This window comes from Styela clava, chromosome 10 (genome assembly GCF_964204865.1).
Source record: "Styela clava chromosome 10, kaStyClav1.hap1.2, whole genome shotgun sequence".
NCBI lineage: Eukaryota > Metazoa > Chordata > Ascidiacea > Stolidobranchia > Styelidae > Styela > Styela clava.
The window spans coordinates 966,400-987,434 of NC_135259.1; the positions used below are offsets into that span (position 1 = coordinate 966,400).

General features: G+C 36.4%; 1 long non-coding RNA gene across 1 annotated transcript; it reads right to left on the reverse strand.

Annotated features, from left to right (window-relative positions):
* Nucleotides 1-5,866: 5,866 nt before the first annotated feature.
* On the reverse strand, nucleotides 5,867-8,682 carry LOC144428114 (uncharacterized). The gene is made up of 3 exons (XR_013478099.1): nucleotides 8,561-8,682; nucleotides 7,838-7,970; nucleotides 5,867-5,996 (listed from the first exon to the last, which is right to left on the reverse strand). It is a non-coding gene; the product is annotated as an uncharacterized LOC144428114 (long non-coding RNA).
* Nucleotides 8,683-21,035: the final 12,353 nt, after the last annotated feature.

The window sequence follows — 21,035 nt, forward strand, 5'->3', positions numbered from 1 at the left end:
AATACGATTTTAAAAAAGTCAACTATCGTTTCATAAATATCCGTATACCAGTGTCGGTAATGATAAAATTGATCGCATAAAATTGGGACGGTTAATTTGCGAAGGTGATAAAGGAAATCAAAGCTAGCACAAAAGATAACAATCAGAATAAAATTAATTTGAATTCACTCTTGTCTTAACATCTGTCACCGGCGTGTAGTACTGCCAGGAATATGAAAACCCAAACTCGATGTCCCAATCGAAAATGAAGTGGATTCAATTGGTTGTTATGATAGGTTTAAATGTGTGAAAAAATATCGCAATTACGGGGTCATTACGTAATCGATTTGGCCGTAATTACGGAATTGATTTTTGTCAATTACGTGCAAGCCTATGTTCAAGTATTCAAAATTAAATGAAACATTACTAATGTTTCTAGAAAAAGATCAAAAGCTTCCTTCATCATCCTTCCGAAAGTTACAAAATCATATACACTGAAAGCTAAACTCACATCTTTCATTAAACTTTTGATTTCTGGTTTTCTTCTCGCTAAAGGTATTTTAGTTTTGAGTCGATTTTTCACGCTCCACATATTTAAGAAATATTTCCTAATGAGCGTTCTTGGCCTGAATCGCTTGTTATCTGAATAAAAGAACACAATCCATAGGTTTTGTTGTAATCATCATGCAAAATTTATATCTTAGCAGTTGAAGGTGGTTAAAGACGCTAAAAATGGCAAAATTATGACCGCATAAAGAATATATGTGTAAAAGAAAACGAAGTTGAATAAAAAACAGATAAGTTTAGGGCTGCCCAACCCGCGGGCCGCGTTCATAAGCAATGAGTCCATGAACAAACATTTTTTAAGGTTTAAATTTTAGTACCGTATTTTGTATATGGCTAAACTATGTTTCGTGTTATGGCGTGACATCCAAATGTCGTTTCTTTCAATCACGCGTATAGCAACTGAGCTCTCGACGAATTTTGTCGGAATTAACACAACGTTTGGCTACATTGTTACGTAATATATATTTCTGATTGATTTATGAAGTGGTGCAGCTCATGTTGGTTAGAGTTACTTGCTAACTTACTGTTATAACTTGATTTCGAAAGAAATATAAGCTAATAGGAAAGGGAATACAAGAGAGAAGTGCAGAAAACGAACTATTACATGATTGGGATGCCATTCCCGAGAATTTTTTTAAAACTTGAAAACTTTGCAATGCACTATTCTACAACGGGTCGGTAAACTGAGGGCCAAATGCGGCCCGCGAGCTAATTTGTTGCGGCCCTCGAACAACCCGACATTTATTTAATGAAACAAAAATTGATCCCAAATTTATTATTGTATGTACGCGGATTTATGTGGTAACAAGTTCTGCTGTATGACGCTTGTTTTGAAATATGTAGCGTCAGTTGCATGTCGTTCGAGTTAATTGTGATCTTTAAAATTCAAAAATGTTTGGAAAACGCAGGATAGCTCGCGACGAGGACTGAACATTCCAATGTGCTTCGACGAAAAATTCGAGCCGAGACCCAGGACTGCGCCACAGTTGATCTATGCGACAGTGCAAAACAAGTAATGGGCACGTTCGGAAGCACATATTGCTGCGAACAGCTTTATCTAAAATGCATTACACTTGGAATAAACATCGTACTCGCTTGTCAGGTCTTCTTTGGAAGACGTACCGTGGGAGCAAGTGGCAAAAAAACATCATCCTTCACATTAATAACAAGTAAATAAAAACAATATGTTGTTGAATAATATATATATATTAAGAAACGGCACATACACATCTCATAGTAGCAGGCTTTTAACGCAATAATAGAAGGTGTGAATGCGCCACAATTTGAAATTCAATCTAGCGCTTGTTCGAAGGCGAAAATATTGCGGCCTGCGCGCTACAGAGAATGTGTTTATTTGGCCCGCAAGTACATAAAGTTTTCCGACCACTGCTCTACATCATCTGCATATGCTTGTGAATCTTTGTTCTCAGTTATGATTGGAATTTAAATAAGTCGTCTCGTAACAGGAGTAGCCTGAACGTTGAAAACAGTAGTTCGTATATTTCTTTGAAAGTTACAAAATATAAACCCAATGTAAAATCTCTATCAGCGGCAATGCAGCAGCAGAAGTCTCACTGAGATAGAATAAGAAAAGTAATCAAATCTATTTGTCGGACTGATAATATATCCGAATAGTGAATCCGTCTGTAGGCCTACATGTTTGAAAGGTTTATTATTATGTATTTTTGCTTTGGAAGCAGCAAAGCATTGTTTTTAATTTTGATCGGCACGCGGAAGAATTTTGTTGTTAAATTTAGCCGATTTTGGCACGCGAGCCGAAAAAGGTTGCCCAACCCTGGCCTACTTGAACCTTGTTGAGTACATTTACCTACAAAATCTACACTGCATATATAGCATCCACACCACACATACAAATTGGCAATTTCGTTATCTTCATAGGTTTTGTTTCCGTATTTTTAAATTCAATTGTTTTTGGAAGTTGAGTAAACATTTTTTTTTCAATATTTCCCTCCGTTATCCATTTCATCAACACATTTTATATAATTTCCGGGGCCGGTATGTACGAAATGTTTTATTGCCCATTTTATGGAACCGCCCTTTAATTTAAGCACTGTAAAATTAGTCAACGTCCCTCCTTTTACTGTGGCGAATAAATGACTCACCCCCCCCCCCCGCTAGAAAATTTGAAAATTTGTTGCCACGAGGTAGATGCACGTCTCACAATGCGGATCAGGGAGTCTGCTGTGCAAATGTATGTTTTATTAATGATGGGTTTTCCTATTTCGCGTTTGACTCATGCCATACGTTGCAAAATGATTATCAGGTGGGAATTTGATACTTAGAATATTGTTAGGTTTATTCATATATTACCCGAATAGGTTTTGAGGATTGCTCTAATATATGCAATGTTATATTTATCATTGTCTTATTTTGTATCCTAGCATACTCGCGGCTGTTCTTTGAGTCCTTGTCAAAAAGAGTCAATTTATTATTAACACCAATACTGAAGTACTAAGACTGTTAACACTGATGTCAACATCAGATGTGTTTCAGGCTCTATAACAAAGTTTCTTTCAAAGTTTCTTGTTGGTGCATAAATTGAAGACAATAATTTGGATACCAAAGGACAGGATACGACTTTAGTTAGCTCGTAACTCGTAACCGTAGTGGGAAACCTTACTTCAAACTACTTATCCCACATGCACAACCTTTACATTTGTTCAATTTCTGATGAATGGGCTAGTATGAAAGGGAGGTTTGAAGATCATAGTGCCAGTATTTGACAAGTCAAAGACAGTTAAACTCATATATTTTATTATCCACCTATTTTGTTTCTGTTATCATTCTCTTAGAAGTATTTTGTGGTTATCTTTCGGTATTCACACGTGTCAAGAAATAAGTTTAAATGAGTAGTCTTTCGCGTGTCTCGAATGTTATATGAGATAAAAATAACACAATGTATACGCTTTTTTTTTCTCGTGATTGCATCGCATACGGCACCGATGCCCTAGCAATAGAATGATGACAAATAAGATTAGAAAAGCCGATACTCGCATTCGCTGAATGCCCGTAAAATTAGAATTTTTCACATTATAAAAAATAAGGAACGGGTAGATATAATTGACAATCTTTCAAATACATGATATGTGGCTTAAAGTAATTACATTTAATCTCAAACAAACTTTGTGATATATATATATGAAGACGTTGTGGAATTATTACTTGTCTTAGTAAATTGGATGGAGCAAGATTCGAATCTAAATTTACATGCGTGTCCATAGATTTTCTGGAATCGTATTGAAGATCGATTTCCCTACATCTTTTACCGATACAATATTAATTTATGTTTCTACTAATTGCAGCATCCGTTATATAAGATCTACCTTAGGGTGGTCCAAGGTTGCGAGGTTGGCATGACGCAATAACTTTTGGCGATGTTTCGCGGGCCGCAGTAGGAGAAAACCCAAAAGTGATAAAACATCGGGAGTTTACCCATTTGCTTCTTGAGAAATATCGTGATATTTTTGGCGTTTTTCTTCATGTTTGATTTTGTAATGTCCGATAAAATTATATTTTTTCGTGGTAGAAATTACTTGGAAACACACCAGACCCCGTCATTGAACGTTGTTGGAGAAAGGTAAATACGTTTCCTATTTCTTGTTCATTTATTCTACACTTATTGTATGATAAATTCATATATTTGACTAATTTCATTACTTTTAGGGTGATTAGGTCTAGTGGTATCGTCAAATAACAACCAAAATATCTGTTTAAGATGAGACTCCGGACCCAGCTAAAAAAAACTGGATTGCGCGGCGCTAAGTCAGGTCTGCGTTTCGTCATTGCTGTAACATGATCACGTCTCTAAAATTGAGAAGTTACTTAAGGCGAGCTTCATGTACGAAGTTTGGATGGAAGCGCGATTCATCTCAACAACTTGGTCATGTCTGCACAAGACAATTTATTCTCCTCGTACCGACCACGGGAAGTCATCTCCATCCTGGTAGAGTCTTGACGTTTATAGATACAACATTGAAATTCCGTGATTTTATCAAATATCAATCCCGACATCGGGATTAGGAAAAAGGCCAATCACAGTTGGAATAGTTCAGAAATAACTCAGAAATATTCTGCCAATAAATACACTTATCTAACAATGGTTTAGTACACGCTAAAATTGTTCTACGGGCGCAAGGAATGTGTTCTAGGGCCGCGGTTCGGACCACCCTGATCTACCCTATAAAGCTCGGTACAAGCAGTACTTAATCATATTCATGTAACCACTATCCTGAAATCCCTACTAACATGCATTCTTAAATCATCATAGGTTGTTACTGTTCCATCCGAATGTTGGCCAGGGTAAATATTGATATTTTTACGTAAACTGCGAAGGCGCGTCTGACGCACTACACAATGGTATGATTTGAGTTTGTTGATTAATTAGTATAATTGGTAAATTGGAAGCGCAATAGTTGAATATCTTGTCTCAGTCTATCTCAGTATTCGGTGTGAATCAGTGTTTACAGGTTATGTATTGTTGGTAGTACTCGTTATGTATCTGTTCGAAATACCAATTTGTAAATTTACAAATTCTTGTAAGAACTGAGGTTTTCAAGTGTAAGACAAATATAATTCAGGGCAGTATTACAGTTAAACTAACATAGTAACCACTGCTTTATTATTTTTGTCATAAAACTTGAATTATATTTACATCAGAGCATATTTCGTTTGGTTGTGTTACTTGTAGAGCCAGGACATAACGTATGTATATACTAAATTAGGTTTTGTATGTGTTTAATCTTTATCGTGCTGATGGATTTGAAATATAGAGAGTTGTGTATATAGAGAATATATTGAGTTGTCTATCCGTATGAAATATTGAGTTTTCGTTTATTATTTTCAGCCGATGCCATGTTCCTGATTCTATTCCAAGTTCCACCGTGTTGACTGTTTTTGTTTTGAACAAACTACACAGATTCTTAGTTGAATTTCATTGGGACATAGCACTTTAAGGCACAAATAATATGCTGGAACCCCTTGCTCTCTAATATCAAACACTAGTAACTGGTTCAGAAACAAATCGTTTAGTTCGTGACAGGACTTGTTTATTGGGGGCGCGTTGTCGAAGATCTCTAACCACTAATAATTAGCTACGAATGTAAATTTTTCTTCTTCTCGGAAACATTTTTAAAATATTGCATTTGAAGAATATCCTAACGTGAAAACCAGAAGAATGAGCATGTGTTCAAGTATTCAAAATTAAATGAAACATTACTAATGTTTCTAGAGGAAGATCAAAAGCTTCCTTCATCATCCTTCCGAAAGTTACAAAACCATATACACTGAAAGCTAAACTCACATCTTTCATTAAACTTTTGATTTCTGGTTTTCTTCTCGCTAAAGGTATTTTAGTTTTGAGTCGATTTTCACGCTCCACATATTTAAGAAATATTTCCAAAAGAGCGTTCTTGGCCTGAATCGCTTGTTATCTGAATAAAAGAACACAATTCATAGGTTTTGTTGTAATCATCATGCAAAATTTATATCTTAGCAGTTGAAGGTGGTTAAAGACGCTAAAAATGGCAAAATTATGACCGCATAAAGAATATATGTCTAAAAGAAAACGAAGTTGAATAAAAAACAGATAAGTTTAGGGCTGCCCAACCCGCGGGCCGCGTTCATAAGCAATGAGTCCATGAGCAAACATTTTTTAAGGTTTAAATTTTAGTACCGTATTTTATATAGGGCTAAACTATGTTTCGTATTATGGCGTGACATCCAAATGTCGTTTCTTTCAATCACGCGTATAGTAAGTCTTGCGCTCTGTTGAATATCGATGTCAGTTTTTTTTTCAATTTATTGCAGAACTGCACATTCTGTTTGACAAATTCGAAAACTACTGTGCGATGAAAGAACGGAGCAGAGAATTATACGCACATGGCTGTTTCCAAGAAGAATCATTATTTGAACAGTTAAAAATTGCAGAATTAATATAATCTTCCAAAAATCGAATATATGAAGCATGGCTTTTATATTGACGTTTATAGCTGTCGGTCTTTTCTGCAATTGAAAGAGCACCTTGACGCGATTATTTAATAAATCGTTGTTTGTTTTAAGTTGTTTTGTAAGACTTTGGAATCTTATTCGAGCTGCGTGTTCGTTTAGTGACTTTTCGCAATTTCCATTCATCTCCATAAAACCAAATTCATCAGGACGGTAAAATAATTTAATTTTACTGTTCGTGGAAAATATTCTCGTCTATTATTAAACGACTCGCTACACGGTAAATTAAACGACGTGACTATAATGGTCACATAAACCACAATGCATGAAATTTGAAATTGTCTTATTGTCAATACTTGTACGCAAATTTCCGATCAAGTCCAACCATGAGGAATTTCAATTCGTATTGGTTCATGTTGCGATGGGTGCGCTATGGGATTTTATGCCGCGATTAAAATCATAGCTTGATTCGCTTCAATATCGGCCAACGGAATATCCTGCAAGTGAGGCGAGGCATAAATTGATCTCTTTTAAACATTCTAGCTGAATGTTGTATGCGTGACTCCATCGCAAACACGTTGTTTAATGCCAATATTCTTCATAACCAGATTCCACCTACAATTTTACTAACTCTGCTATTTGTGAAACGCCTTTGTTACATAAAGTGTCAATGGTATCACAGGTACGATTTATTTTTATTAGACCAAGTCTTCGTTTCGATTGATGATGTATATATAATTGAGATTTGAATAGCAAAGTCTAGCACAGCGATAAAGTATTCAGAAAAGCCCACAGACCTTTTACTACAACTGGCAAAGGCTGAAATTGGACACCACGTCTGAAACATTTGCATTGACAACGCTGTTTTACGAGTAGAGACATTGCGATGGTTGTTAGCATTTGATCTTCTTGTAAAGATCCTCAGGCCATGGATCACTGAATAATGCTTACCCGAACAAGCGCGACACATGTTATAAAATTTACACCAAAAGGCAAACTGTCCAAGTTCGAGACAATTGAAACATAAATTTAATTCTAGTGAAAATCTTCTTTTTACGTCATTGGACATGTACATTTAAAGAATGTAAACAATTGCAGAAGCAACTACGTTTTTGTGGATGCTTGAAAGTATGACTTAAAATCGGATATTTTGCGGCTACTGAATTCCTGAATCTTTGCCACATTTACTCATTGCAACTACATAATTACTTACCATCGTACCTAGGCCGTCGACATGTCGTTTGCTACTCCGTCAAGGACGCGAATAGCCGAAGCATATGTGAACCGTCGTCGTCAAGACAACTGTGTACATTATCAAAAAATTTACCAGACTAGTTTGGTTCCAGGTGAACAATCCACGCGTCAACTGCTTCTTGGATTGAACGGTTAAAGTTAATTTTGTAGAAAGCTCGAAAGGATGCAAAAGTCTTCAATTGATACAGTATGACGTCGTTGCATTACTGTTGAATAACAGCAAATAGTTAAGCTATTTTATAAGTTGCAATATCTGCAGAAAACTGTAGGTTTGTTTACAAAACATTGTAACACAAATACTCCATCAGTCAGTCAGTTAGAAGTTCATTTTTCATCAAAATTAATGCAAATTAATGCAAACAAAACTAGGAAAAAAACACAAAAAAGGAATTTCATGGTGGAGGGTGACGCGAAAAAAACAATGCTGGTTATCGAGCAGCGATACCTGAGATAAAGGTCTAACTTTGATATAGGTAGAATAGAAAGAAGTCCATGAAATACAAATGTTTCAAACCAGCACCTTCGTCGACCCAATTAAACAGCCCTACAGAACCCATGAGGTTCGATCGAACCTATGTTAAGAAACACTGCTAAAAAACTGAGAATGGTTAATAGATAATCTGAGCTACTCGCATCAGGCAAGGTAGTCATGGAAGCAATATAGCATAGAATCAACCAAGCACAGCGATAGCTGTTCAGATGTTTTGAGCATGTGTTCAAATATTCAGTTATTCTAAATGAAATGAAATACTGTTACAAAATTTACAAAACAATCTAAGCAGAAAGCTAAACTTACATCACCTGTTAACCCTTTGATTTCTGCCAATCTCCTCTTCTCTGAAGATATTTGAGTTGATTTTTATTCTCCATTAATTTTCAAGTAATGTGGGTAAATGTGCGGACGTTGCCTGTATCGCTTTTTATCTGAATTAAAAGAACAAAATTTAAATGCTTTGTAACATCCATTATGGCGTCATAAAATAGAATGAGGATGCATTTTAAAACTAATAAAAGCCTAGCCCTGAATAATAAAAAAGTTGATTGTTGTAAACTGCTTGTCTGACTTTGGTCAGACAAAAGGTTACAGAAATACATTTGCGTAAGCGTGCAGCAGGACTCTCGAATTGCTCATTAAAAAAGAACTGGCGTTTAGTTGCTGTGCTATTGTCACTTTTCCCAACCTTGAAATTGCAACATGCAGAAATAAATAATTTACATCCTGGAAATATTGTAATAGAACCGATTCGCACAAAACTGATAATAGCTGTAAACTCGAAATAGGCAGTGGTATATTTATAACTGTTGCCCACAACTTCAAGAACATACAACTTACATTTGACTAAAGCAACATAACGCTGGTTTACTCATTAATTTCCCTGTAACCAACGGTTGTGACTTTTCCGGTTTCAAATCGACACCACTGAGAAGTAACTAGGTAGAAGCAGATAGAAAGATGTAGAGTATGCACAAATATTGCATTTGCTAGAGTCCTGAAGAATCGGCTAATACGAAAGGAAGATTTGAAGATCACATAGCCAGTATTTGAGAAGTCACAGAAAGCTGAACTCACATTATTTATTATCCCCACATTTTGTTGCTATTATCATTCTCGTTGAAGGAATTTCTTGGAATCCACACGCGTCAAAAAATAAAGTCCACTCACACCACCGTGCGACGATCCGAAAGACTTGAATGCCCTTTTCTCCAAACTCAATTTTGATAAATAGATTAGAACCGTCTTTGCCACCTGATTTGTTCTTCAAGCACATGAATACAGAAGAGGAATACAGACATGTTCAGTGATTACATGATTTATTTTGTCATCGCTTGACAAACGAATATCTTCCCCAATTACAGTGCCGACTCAAGATTCAACGCAACTTTGAAGTTGGAGATCTTGTCACCCTGATGATCAAGGAGTGAAAAGTGAAAGTGTGCATATCCAATTCTACTTATATGCGCGACATAATGAAGCTCTGTCTACGCTTTTTGAATACATTTACGCACAAAATACACACTACATAAATAGCATCCACACTACACATATACAGTCACACATACATTCTCACTATGGGAATATTAGGTGTATAATTCGAATTATATTTGAGTGGGGGCTAGTTTTTGGTTCTATCCTTTTTGAATTTCTTGCATTGGCAATTTGCTTATCTTCATTGGTTTTGTTACTGTATTTATTTCATCAATTGTTTTTGGAAGTTGAGCAAACATTTCTTTTTTTTTTTGAAAATCATTTCCCTATGTTATCCAAAAAACAGTTCATAAAATTACCGGGGCCGGTATGTACTGTACGAAATGTTTGATTTTATGATTTTAGTGTGAAAGGGAGGTTTGAAGATCATAGTGCCATTATTTGACAAGTCAAAGAACGCTAAATTTACATATTTTATTATCCACATATTTTGTTGCTGTTATCATTCTCTTAGAAGTCTTTTGTGGTTATCTCTTGGTATCCACACGTGTCAAGAAATAAGGTTAAATGAGTGGTCTTTCGCGTGTCCCGAATGTTACCTAGGATAGGAAAAAAGTTTACTCTCGTTCACTGAATGCCTGTACAAATGGAATTTTTTCGCACTATAAAAGAAAAATAAGGGACAGGGAGATATGATTGGCAATCTTCCAAATACATGTTATGTGGCTTAAAGTAATTACATTTAATCCTAAACCAACTCTGTGATATATGAATACGTTGTGAAATTACTACTTGTCTTAGCGATTGGGATAGAGCGAGCTTTGAATCTAAATTTTTATATGTGTGGAATCCACAGATTTTCTGGAATCGTATTGAAAATCGATTTCCCTACATGTTTTATCGAGGTTTCATTCATTTTTGTTTCTACTAATTGCAGAATTCGTTATATAAGATCTACCCTAGGGTGGTCCAAGGTTGCCGGGACGCGCAAATTTTTGACGATGTCTTACGGGCCGCAGTAGGAGAAAACACAAAAGTGATAAAACAATGCGAGTTTACCCATTTGCTTCTTAAGAAATATCGTGGTATTTTTGGTATCTTTCCTCATATCTACCAATGGTTTAGTACACGCTGAAATTTTTCTGCGGGGCGCAGGGAATGTGTGCTCGGGCCGCGGTTTGGTCCACCCTGATTTACCCTATAAATTATAGGCTGTTACTGTTCCATCGGAATGTTGGCCAGGGCAAATTTTGACGTCTTTAGGTAAACAACGAAGGCGCGTCAGACGTACTACACAATGGTATGTTGTGAGTCTCTCGATTTATTAAGATAATCAGTAAATTGGAACCGCAATGGTTGGATGTCTTGTCTCAGTCTAGCTCAGTATTCGGTGTGAATCAGTGTTTACAGGTTCTGTATTGTTGGTAGTACTCGTTATGTATCTGTTGGAAATAACAATAAGAATTGAGGTTCTCAAGTGTAATATAAATATAGTTTGTGGCAGTATTACTGTCAAATTAGCACAATGACTACTGCTTTAATATTATAGTCATTAAAATTGGATTTTAGTTACTTTAGAGCAGGGTCGTCCAACCCGTGGCCCGCGGTAGCATTTAGGAAGTCCCGTGCTGTATTTTCCAGAATTGAATAAAAAATATTGAGTGAAGATGTGATACAAACGATTCTTTTATTTTCCTAAAATGCGCTCTGCCAGCTCTTTCAAACGTGCCATGAGTGTCATTTTGAATCGAAACCAACTGGGAGGAGATATCGATACATAAAGGTGCCATAGTCGCTTACACTCTTGGTCTTTTACTACTCTATATGATGATATGGCAAAACAATCTAAGGAATGTATATTATGTATTGTTTGGGTTGTCAATGTTTTACGTCCAGAAATAAAAGAGGTTTTTGCAAAAATAGCCTGTCAAGACAGACCATAACTCGTCATGTTGAAGAGCCTGGGAAATCTATAGCGGAAACTTTAATTGCAAAAGCGGGAAAATTTTCATCGTATTCCTTGGCGCTTGGCAAAAGCACTGACATCAAGTTTCCTGCTCAGTTGACAACTTGGCGATCTTCTTGCGGGGAGTTAATGATGATTTTAAATTACCAAAGAGCTCGCAGTCATTGTCCCTATTAAGCCACGACTGGAGGCATTGATTTGTTGGGAGCTATGATAAAAATGATCAAGCATCTTCGCTTGCCTTTGGCGAAACTTTCGGGAATAACCACTGATGGCGCCCCATCAATGGTTGGGAAACAACAGTTTCATTATTCTAATAATTGTGAAAGTTTGGTGTGAGTGTATTGTTTGTTTGTTCATTAACCTGTAGTTTGCGTAAACCAGAACATAACTACCATGGAACTACATGTGGCCCTTTGACGAAAAAGGTTGGCCAACCCTGCTTTAGAGAATATTTCATTTGATTGTGTTACTTAGAAAGTCGAAACATTGGGTATATATATACTGTTAAATTTTGTATGTTTTTAATCTATATCGCGCTGATTGATTTAAAAATTAGAGAGTTGTGATATTATGATATTGCAAAATTGTCTTGCCGTATGGAATATTTAGTTTATGTTCATTGTTTTCAGCAGATGCCATGTTCCTGATTCTATTCCAAGTTCCATCGTGTTGACTGTTCTGAACAAAACTACACCGATTCTAAGATGAATTTCATTAAGGCACAGGCAATATGCACTTTGCTCTCTAATATCAAACACTGGTAACTGATTCAGAAACGAATCGTTAACTTCGTGACAGGACTTGTTGTTTATTGTGGCGCGTTGTCAAAGATCTCCAACTAATAATGATCAGCTACGAATGAAAATTTTCCTTTTTCTTTTGAATAGTCGGAAACATTTCTAGAATATTGAATCTGAAGAATATACTAACGTGCAAAACAGAAGAATGAGCAAGTGTTCAAGTATTCCAAATGAAATGAAACATTACTAATGTTTCTAGAGAAGGATCAAAAGCTTCCTTCATCACCCTTACGAAAGTCTACACAGAAAGCTAAACTCACATCTTCCATTAACCTTTTAATTTCTGGTTTTCTTTTCTCTAAACTGAAGGTATTTGAGTTTCGTGTCAATTTCTCATGCTCCACATTTTAAGGAATGTTTGTAAATGAGCGTGAATCGCTTGTTATCTGAATAAAAGAACACAATTCATGTTTTGTTAGAATCATTATGACGTCATACCAAACCTATGTCTCAGCAAACGCTAAAAATTGCGAAATTATAACCGCATATAGAATATATCTAAAAGAAAACGAAGAGGAATAAAAAAACATAGTTTGGGCTGTCCAACTAACGCCCCATGCACGGGCCGCGTTCAGCCCGCACTTAAATGAGTTCATAAGCCAACATTTTTAAAAGTTTAAATTTTAGTACCGTATTTTATATAGGCTAAACTTTAGCGGTTCCCAAACTATGGGTCGCGAACCACTGGTGGGTCGCAAAAGGAATCTTAGTTGGTCGTGAAAAGATGTAGAGAGCTTTGGTTATAGGCTTGCACGTAATTGACAAAAATCAATTCCGTAATTACGGCAAAATCAATTACGTAATGACCCCGTAATTGCGATATTTTTCCACGCATTCAAACCTATCATAACAACCAATTGAATCCACTTCTTTTCCGAAGGGGACATTAAAGTTGGGTTTTCATATTCTTGGCAGTACTACACGCCGGCGGCAGATGTTAAATACAAATATCAAGGAGTGAATTCAAATTAATTTTATTCTGATTTTTATCTTTTGTGTTGGCTTTGGTTTTCCTTTATCACCTTCGCAAATTAACCGTCCCATTTTTATGCGATCAATTTTATTTTATCATTACCGACACTGGTATACGGATATTTATGAAAACGATAGTTTTTTAAAACCACCTTAGTACTGAATAAAAATTACGGGTTTCTAATTTATTAACCAACGAGGAGCGTATTCTCTCGTTTGATTATACTTGCGATTTCCTCGCTACGAAGACTTGTTTTTGCAGCGTCTTCTGCATTATCCGACATTACTGCCTTGTTAGCATTTTATAATAATAATTATTGATGTCGACTTATTGACGATATTCCGATTACCATGCTTCATTTTACATTTAATCATTTCGCGGACTGAATGTTTATAACATTATTTGCGATAAATTTAGATCAAATATTATTTATTTGAGTACAATTTAAATATAGAACTTATATGATATGCCTTCTCCGAAAATACAAAGTTATATCGCAAAACAATTCATTTTGTGACATTTATTTTACACTCACGACATTTATTTGCTAACTCAAGTCGGCGATCCTATCGGCCAAGATTGACACAAGTTTGGTCGAGTGCCGGTGGTATTCAAGTCGACGATAAACCAAAATAAGTTGCCGCATTTGGTAAGACAGTTAATCATATATGGCCGAAATATTGAGAGGAATTGTGAAAAACATCATGAGCAAGGCCAAGTCAGGACTGATATATAACGATAAAACCGTTAACAGAACATCAAGATTTTGTAATAGAAAATGGATCTCGCACAGAATAAACACACTGGCTCATATTTGATTATATATGATAGCAGTTAAATTTTTAGCGGTCTTCGAGGAATCCGTCGTTTTGCTGTTTCTCTGCCGTCTCAATCGCTTTACCGATGCCGAGAAGACGAAGTTGCGTTGGTTCATTACGCAATCTCTCTTTTGTCGTCATATTGCTATTTGATAAGCGCGACATTAATTATCACGGCGAGGTATTGGCGCGAGTGATCAATCGCTCTTTTCGCTTATTTGGTTCCAATTCGTCGCGAAAGCTCTTCGTTAAATTTCACAAGATCGTCGTGTTGAAAGGTTATGGATATTTTCCTGTTTATACCCCAAGTCTGAAATAAAACAGCCAAAAACAGTATGATATTCCATGTTCATATATCAAGTGTTGATATTAACAATAAAGAATGGTTAGGCATTGCTAATCCACACTTGGTGGGGAATTCCCACTATTTAAACGCGTGACTATAAAATAGAAACGGAACATATATACCATAAGTAACGGAAAACTGGAACAAGTAAATAATAAATAAAATGGATACAAATGTTTGATAGACCATGTTTGAAAGATTGATCTCCTGCGTTCATTAGTCATTTCACCCGAAGAAGTTGAAACCGGGCTGTTAGCGTCCATCGGTCTTAACACAATTCTTCCCCCTATCTACGGTTATTATGTACATTGGCCATGGCCATGCTAGATAAGATGCGAGAGAAGTTGAAACCAGGTGTGTTGACGTCAATCGGTCTCAACGCAATTTTATCCCTTATCTACGGTTAAGTTACGGGAGAAATTAAAACCAGGTGTGTTGGCGTCAAACGGCCCTACTCAATTCTTCCCCCTTAACTACGTTAATAATTTACATTGGCCATGCCAGAGAAGTTGATAATAGGTTAGTAAATGGCAACGCGCCATGACTTCCTTCACCTACCTAACAAGAGAGAGAGAAGTGAGAAAAACGGCTGCGAATACCGGAACTCTAACTTCTTCTACTTGTTGAGCTTTCATTTTTCGCAATCGACGAAATTGACTGCTTTGAAGAAAGCTCGTTTCAATGCAATAATTACGACTTTACGTAATTCGTAACTTTCCTTCCGTAACTCCAAATAATTACGTAATTCCGTAAATCCGTAAATTACGTGCAAGCCTATTTGGTTAATTATACTGGTTATTAGGATCGGTGGCGACTCGAATACGTAAATCTTCAAAAAAACAAAATAAATTAAATTGAATTTGAATTCGAATCTGTGATTGGTTCTTTTTTACGATCTTCTCAAAGAAACAAAAATTTGCTACACAAAGAATGACCATGTGGCTTTTTTACGCGTAGCAGTTTTGTACACTGTACAGCACTTCTTACCGTGTTTCCCCGAAATTTAGACAGGATATAGATTTATTTCTTTTGAAGAATAACACTATGGTTTTTTTTGGAATAGGTCTTTTGTGTTCATTTATCAAAAATAAAATTACATTGTAGTAAATCACAAGATTTTTTACTAAATATTATATAAAAACCGACATCCATAGTTTCTATTTGTATTTTCTATACAAAAATCAAGTGACAAATATCATATTTGTGATATCACACCATCTTTGATAGTGGTGTGATCTTCACCTTACTTCAGGTTAATGAACCTTTCTTCTTCCACACATTTTAAATTTATATTAAGGGTAGGGTCATTCTGAAATCATTTTAAAAATTCAAATTATTATCTTATTTTCCGGCCAGGTCTTCATTTCGAGGAAACACGGTAGTTTTGCGATGATTAGCCATTGCTGTGTTCTGTTAAATTAAAATTAAATTAAAGTTAAGTGGGTCGCCATAAGCTTTGGTAATAAATGGTGGGTCCCAACTCTAAAAAGTTTGGGAACCACTTCCGCTAAAGTATGTTTCACGATTATGGCGTGATTATTTCGGCATTCCACATACAAATGTCGGTTCTTTTAATCACGCGTGTATCAAGTCTTGCGCTCTGGTGGATATCGATGTTTAATTTTTTTTTAATTTATTGCAGAACTGTGCGTTCTGTTTGACAAATTTGAAAACTACTGTGCGATCATTGGCGACGAGGCGCTGAGGAAAATTATAGAAATGATTTTGCAATCTCCATCTCCAAATCAACTTTATTTTAAATTTTTTCTTTCGTTCTGGATTTGATCTTCCTTATCGCCACTGTAAAATTGAAAAGTTACCAATATCTTTGCTACTGGCCCCTGGATTCGTTGTATTTTTCTGTCGTGTCTATGTTTTCGCAATAAATAGAACTTATGAAATGTCGTCACTGCGGATCGGTAAAAGTTTCTAATATGATTGACCTAATGTTACTTCCTGGACTAGTATCAATGTTTCTAATTTTACAAAACGGCCTCCTGAAAAGTTAAAAATAATGCGAAATCGGGGCACATTATGCTCATCAAGAAATTGAAACAATATCATATCCACTGGAAATAAATAAAAATATTATAACTCAAATATAACAGCCAATTTTGACGCCATTGTCCGTTAGCCAGGATTGTAGGCTGATGCTCGTGTATCGTGCGCTGTGCTGTCCAAGCGTTTGATTCAACGATGCGCAAGTGACGCGCCGTGTTCAGGCCACGTGAGAACGGCCATTAGAGCAAGAAACTGTTACTCAAATATTCGAATATTTTTCCCAACCCGAACTAAACTAGCACTTATAGCCACGCGGACTGCCGACAAAGGCACCTTCATGACTATTCACAGAAAGTCATCCATCAATGAGGCGGAATCCTGACGCGGGGGGAGTAGCGTCAAAAACTAGTCCAATGTCCGAATTCTCTAAAAACTGAGGAATATACATCCTTCTATCGCAGTAATCTGTGGGATTTTGCGCGGAATCAGCGTTAAGTGGAACGACCCTGGCAATTCTTCTTGGAAAGCTTCGATATCATTTAACAGAATATGCCAAATTTGTACAGGGAATATTTACATTCCACGTCTTCGAGTTGACGAGGAATTGAAATATTTTGAAAACTTATAGAATTACTCCACTTTGACCAACACTTCAGTCTCTTATTGTTGAATTTTTCATCCCAAGCATCAAGTATTGAACTTACAACAGCAAGGGCTTTTCTATTTGTGACAAAACCTGTGAACTCCTGGTGTTCAAGTATGAAGCAATCTCTCTCGCTTTCACAGTTCAGTCCCAAGCACTTTTAACAGTAAGTCTCTCGATATCTAAATCAATACTTGTGGAGAGACGATGAATGTATATCTCACGTGAAACTGATTTGGAATTCGAAATCCAATCTGTCGTCTTGAACCCGTTATTGTGTAACATTTCAATCACGTTCTTAGATGCTGATACCAATGAATCGACACTCTATTTCGAAGTAAGTAAGCAACGTAAAAGTCTATATCGATAATTGATAATGCGCTACTAGGAAATTCATGTCCGTTATCGTACGTATCTCCCGTTAAACAACAAAAATTCGCCACATAAGATGAATCAACAGCTACGAAAGCAATACGAGGCAATAATTTATACGCACATGGTTGTTTCCAGGAAAAACAGTTATTTGTACAGTTAAAAATTGCAGAATTAATATCATTTTTCAAAAATAGAATAAATGAAGCATGGCTTTTATATTGACGTTTATAGCTGTCGGTCTTTTCAGAAAAGGAAAAAACACCCCGACGCGATTATTTATTGAATCGTTGTTTCTTTGTAAGACTTTTGAATCTCATACGAGCTGCGTGTTTGTTTAGTGACTTTCCGCAATTTCCATTCAACTCCATAAAACCAAATTCATCATGACGGCCAAATAAATTAATTTTACTGTTCGTGAAAATATATTCTCGTCTATTTTCGAAGGACTCCCTATGCGAAAAATTGTTTGCCGTGCCTACAGATTCGCTGGACCAATTTTATCCGATTTGCTCTTGTAGCATGGTATAATGGTCACGTAATCCGCAATGCATCAAATTTGAAATTGTCTTATTGTCAATACTTGTACGCAAATTTCCGATCAAGTCCAACCAAGAGAAGATTCAATTTCTATTGGTTCACGTTGTCGACCGACTCCATGCAAAACCTGGAAGAACACTATGAGATTATCTGCCGCGATTAAAGTCATAGCTTGATTCGCTTCAATATCGGCCAACGGAAAATCCTGCAAGTGAGGCATATATTGAACTTTTTTAAGCATTCTATCTGAATGTGGTCTTTGTGACTCGATCACAAACACGTTGTTCAACGCCAATATTCGTCGTAACCAGATTTCACCGACAATATTACTACTTCTGTATCTTGCGAAACGCCTTTGTTTCATAAAGTGTCAGTGCTAACACGGGTATGGTTTATTTTTACTAGACCAAGTTTTCGTTTCGATTCATGATGTATATATAATTAAGATTTGACTAGCAGAGTCTACCACAGCGATAACTTATTCAGAAAAGCCCAATGGATCCTTCACTACAACTAGCGAAAGCTGAAACTGGACACCACGTCTGAAACATTTGCATTGGCAACGCTGTTTGTATGAGTAGAGACATTGCGATGATTGTTAGCATTTGATCTTCTTGTAAAGATCCGCAGGCCATGGATCACTGAATGATGCTCACCCGAACAAGCGCGACACATGTTAGGAAATCTACACCTATCCTACAAAACAATCTAAACAGAAAGCTAAACTTACATGATCTGTTAACCTTTTGATTTCTGCCCATCTCCTCTTCTCTGAATGTATTTAAGTCGATTTTTAATAGTCCACAATTTTCAAGTAATGTGGGTAAATGTGCGGACGTTGCTTGTATCGCTTTTAATCTGAATTAAAAGAACAAAATTTAAATGATTTGGGACATTCATTATGACGTCACAAAACAGAATAAAGATGAATTTTAAAACTAATAAAAGCCTAGCCCTGAATAATAAAAAGGTTGGTTGTTGTAAACTGCTTGTCTGCGGATATCTGACTTTGGTCAGACAAAAGGTTACAAAAATACATTTTTGTTATCGTGCAGCAGGACTCTCGAATAAATAACGTCCTTGAAATATTGTAACAGAACCGATTCGCACAAAACAGATGATAGCTGTGAACTCGAAATAGTCAGTGGTGTATTTATGACTGTTGCCCACAACTTCAAGAACATACACCTTACATTTCAATAAAGCAACATAACGCTGGTCTACTCATTAATTTTCCTTTAACCAACGGTTGTGACTTTCCCGGTTTCAAATCGACACCGCTGAGAAGCAACAAGGTGGAAGCAGATAGAAAATGCACAACTATTACATTTGCTAACTTTCTGAAGAATGGGTTGTTAATTAATACTAAAGGGAGATTTGAAGATCATCGAATGCGGACAACTAAGATTGATAATGCCAAGCCAGTGAGGGAGAAAAAGTGTACTCGCTGTAAGAAATGTTTCCTCATTTTAATTATGGTCACTAGGTTGTGTTCCAGAAAAGTGTATCGTAATATATATTTTTTGCAATCATGCCAGTCTTGCGATAATCGTTCAATTTTACAAGCGTAGTACATTCGTATTCAGCTAAATGGAGTGATTATTATCCTAAATTTGATATTAATAATTATTTCCACATAATATTCCTATGGTTAATACATGAGAAGTCCCAAATATATATTTTATTGAGCCAACTTGGCTGTATATTCTGACCAATAATCTGGCATCTGTATATTCTCCCGCACGCCGCTCTCTTCTTGAGGCGCAGTTCTTACCACTTCATGGCAGCTCCTGCCACGAACGAACCGCGGCAGCTCTTGCCATGGTTTTATAGCGCTATTCTGTATTCAGTAATCAGTATTAACGGTATATTCACAAACTAATGTACCAAATTCTAATTGATCATGCGGAATTATATCTACTTAAATCCTAACCCTAACCCCAAATCCATCAAGACTGTATCCATAAGAAAAACGTTCCAACTTACCCAATATTTGTCACCCTAAGGGACAGCCCTGTCCTTACGGCCCACCTGCCGCGGTTACGGCAGCAAAATTTTACCTGCCATTGGTTTTCAATTTGCTGCCGCGGTAACGGCAGCTCGACATTGGTTTGTGGCAGCTAAAAAGTCAGTCGCCATAGGTTTGGCCGTAGCGGCCATGGTATGGAAATACCGCCATGGTTTTGCGGCAGCTGCAGACGCCATAGAATACTTGAAACTGCACTTGCTCTTCTTTCTGTGATTTTAGTGAGCGCACCTCTGTATAAGTATAAGTTTATTTCGACTCCATAATCAGCAAAACAATAAAATGAATGGTAAAAATAAATAAATAAAAACTGATTATGAAATCAGGAGAGCGAACAAAACCTTAGATAAGGTTTAAAACGTACAGAATGTATATAAGATGGAAGGTTTTGCCAAGAAGATGTGGTAACGTACGTTACCGGTACCATATTATCGCCACTTTTTACAATCCATTTACTATTACAATCCATCCGAAGTCTATCTACTTCTGGTTATAATTTCTCTATATTGTCTCTGAACATTAGATACCGATGGGAGGAAAAAATGCCGACGGCAGCGAGTCGCGAAATGAATTTGCTATGGCGACACCTCACGAATATAGTGGAAATGTGGGTATGGCGATAATAGGAACTACGATCATCCTATTATCGCCACTTATGTCAAACTTTTTTTTCAATAGCTTTTCTCTTTAAATACATACCTAATCATTTGCTCTGAAATTTTCAATGATTAAAGAGTGTTGCTGCTGCTAGAAGGTTATTACTTTTATTTATTTCAAACATTTATCGATTTATGTAGGCCCTACGAGATTTGTTTTTCACTTCAAAGTTATATATGATGATGTCATCAAAATTAAA